At 49.2% G+C, this 2,780-nt stretch overlaps 1 protein-coding gene across 5 annotated transcripts in view; it reads left to right on the top strand.

Annotated features, from left to right (window-relative positions):
• The window catches only part of LOC122557945 (N-acetyl-beta-glucosaminyl-glycoprotein 4-beta-N-acetylgalactosaminyltransferase 1-like), a 667,804-nt gene that overhangs the window by 222,006 nt on the left and 443,018 nt on the right, over positions 1-2,780 (top strand). The window contains exon 2 of one of the 5 annotated variants that reach the window (XM_043706196.1): positions 299-392. The exons of the other annotated variants lie outside the window; for them this stretch is intronic. The gene's annotated coding sequence lies outside the window, so the exon portion shown is untranslated. The remainder of the gene's footprint in view (positions 1-298; positions 393-2,780) is intronic. 5 annotated transcript variants of the gene reach the window in all.

Raw genomic sequence — 2,780 nt, 5'->3', positions numbered from 1 at the left:
AGTCAGAAAATTGCCCCCCTCCACACATCTCGCCTCGGAGGAGAGGCCTCTCCAAACAGGCGATTGGAGAATTTATATCTGCTGATCACTGGAAACGATAATGAGTTTTATGTTGGCCTTCATAATTACTTGTTTATTAACAAGATGTGGGTTTTAATTACAGAAATTTATATTGTCGGGCTGGGGAGGAGAGAGAGAGAGAACAAAACCCTTCGAGGTTACATCTGATACTGTACTGATATGCTGAGTGCAGAACCTGGAAAGCATTCATTTAAACTGTATTCCTTTTTTTGTATAGACAGCAGCAATTCAGCAGGAACAGCTACAGTCCAGGCCACAAGCAAATCTCAAACTCATCGGCTGCAAGACAGGAGAAATAAGGAAGTGGTTGGGTAGGTGTGGCAGACTGGTCGGCTGACAGGCGATAATCAGGGGTGACCTTATAGAGGTTTATCAAACCATGAGGGACATGGATAGGGGAAAGAGACAAGGTCTTTTTCCTGGGCTAGGATTGGAGGGGGAGGGGTCCTGAACTAGAGGACATAGGTCAGATTTAAAAGGGAACCTAAGGGACAATTCTTTCACACAGAGAGTGGTGCATGTGTGGAATTTGCTGCCAGAGGAAGTAGTGGAGGCTAGTACAATTGCAACATCTAAATGGACGGGTGTATGAATAGGAAGATTTAGAGGGATATGGGCCAAGTGCTGGCAAATGGGACTAGATTAATTTAGGATATCTGGTCAGCATGGACTAGTTGGACCAATGTGTCTGTCTCTATGCTGCTCGTCCCTGTGACTCTGTGCAGTTAAGGTAGATTGGCCATGCTAAATTGCCCTGTATTGGCCAGGGATTTGCAGGCCAGGTGGATTAGCTCTAGGAAATGCAGGATTACAGGGACAGGGTGAGTCTGAATGGGAAGTTTTTCGGAGGGTGGGTGCAGACTCAACGGGTCAAATGGCTTCTTTCTGCACTGCAGGCATTCAACGAAGAATCCACAATAACTCTGTCTCTCACTCCACAGATAGTACCAGGCCTGTGAAGTTTCTCCAGTACTTTCCGTTTTGATTTCAGGGGCTATCTCAGTCTCCGTGGCTCAGTTCAAGATGGTGGGCAGCTTTTCGGTGCCGTAAAGCTATAGTCAGAGATGGATGATCAGGGAAGGCCTTCATGCTCCTATCTCGCACTGTCTGAAAAAGTGTGACCTTAGACAAAAAGTAAACAGTTACCCGGTTCACATGTTGGCCGGACGTCACCACTGGGACTCCCTGATTTGTGCTATCTCCTTGTTTATTAACTGTATCTTTACAAACATGCTTTTATTTTTCACTTTGGAGATGAGAGAGCAAAGGGTGGAAGTATTCCAGGGCTGACTATCTGCCCGATGAACTGCACCACGACCTAATTTGCACTGCCAATAACTCCTGGTAGAGGACTTGAATCCAGGGCTATTGGTACAGAGGTAGGGACACTACCACCATGCCAGTGGGGTTCGTTCAGCCGGGCACTGGCAAGCCTCCTGGGTTCTGATCGAAATCTCCACTTACCCCGTAGGATTAGGAAGACCCCAATCTTTCGGGCACCTTCTGTATAGTTTCCACCAATGTTTATACGTATTTGGCGTAGCAGGGGGAGGTCAGCTCCTGAAACCTTTTCAAATGAAGCAATCTTAATGAGACAGGCCCAAGAAACATGCTGAACAATTTGGAAGCTACTGGGGAAGTATGGCGTGTACACAGCTGGGCTGTTGTAACCAACTGTGCCACCCACTATTCCTATGCTTTACAGAATACCCAGTATCTGTTTGTATCCTTTGGACAGGCCTGTTCCTGTCTCTTCTGATGCTCCTGACATTACTGCTGCTGCTCTGCCTGTTCCTCATCAGAGGTCCAAGGTGGATTTGTGTAACCTGCTCTCATTGCAGTGAGGTCGGGGTCGAAAAGTGTGGCGCTGGAAAAATACAGCAGGTCAGGCAGCATCCGAGGAGCAGGAGAGTCAACGTTTCGGGCAGAAGCCCTTCATCAAGAATGTTGGGGGGTGGAGGTGGATGGGAAGGGGGCTCAGAGATAAATAGGGGGGTGGGGTGGGGTGGGGCTGGGGGACACGTAGCTGGAGGGCAATAGGTAGATACAGGTTGGGGGTGATGTTGGAGGGGAGGGTGAAGTGGATAGGTGGGAAGGAAGATGAACAGGGATAGGACAGTTCTGGAGGGCTGTACCGAGTTGGATCTGGGGAATGACAATAAAGAAACTGGTGACTTTGACATTGATGCCCTGTGGTTGGAGGGTCTGAAATTAAAAAATGAGACGTTCTTCCTCCAGGCGCTGGGTGGCTAGGATTTGGTGGAGGAGGAGGCCCAGGACTTGTATGTTCTTGGCGGAGTGGGAAGAGGAGTTGAAGTGGTCAGCCACAGGACGGTGGGATTGTTTGGTGCTTGTGTTCTCTCCCACTCTGCCAAGGACATGCAAATCCTGAGCTGCCTCCACTGCCAAATCTAAGCCACCTGATGCCTGGGGGGAGAATGCCTCATCTTCCCCCTTGGGACCCTCCAACTGCACAGCATCAACATAGACTTGACCAGTTTCCTCAATTCTCCTCTCCCCATCTCATCCCAGATCCAACCTGCCAACTTGGCCCCTACCTCTTAAACTGTCCTACTAGTTCATCTTCCTTCCCACCTATCTGGTCCACCCTCCACTCTGACCTATCACTATCTCCCCCCATCTTAAGATACTTATCACCTTCCCAACAACCTTCACCCCAGCCCCACCCCCCCCATCCT

The sequence above is a fragment of the Chiloscyllium plagiosum genome, chromosome 16, assembly GCF_004010195.1.
Source record: "Chiloscyllium plagiosum isolate BGI_BamShark_2017 chromosome 16, ASM401019v2, whole genome shotgun sequence".
NCBI lineage: Eukaryota > Metazoa > Chordata > Chondrichthyes > Orectolobiformes > Hemiscylliidae > Chiloscyllium > Chiloscyllium plagiosum.
This window is presented reverse-complemented; position numbering and strand designations above follow the sequence as displayed.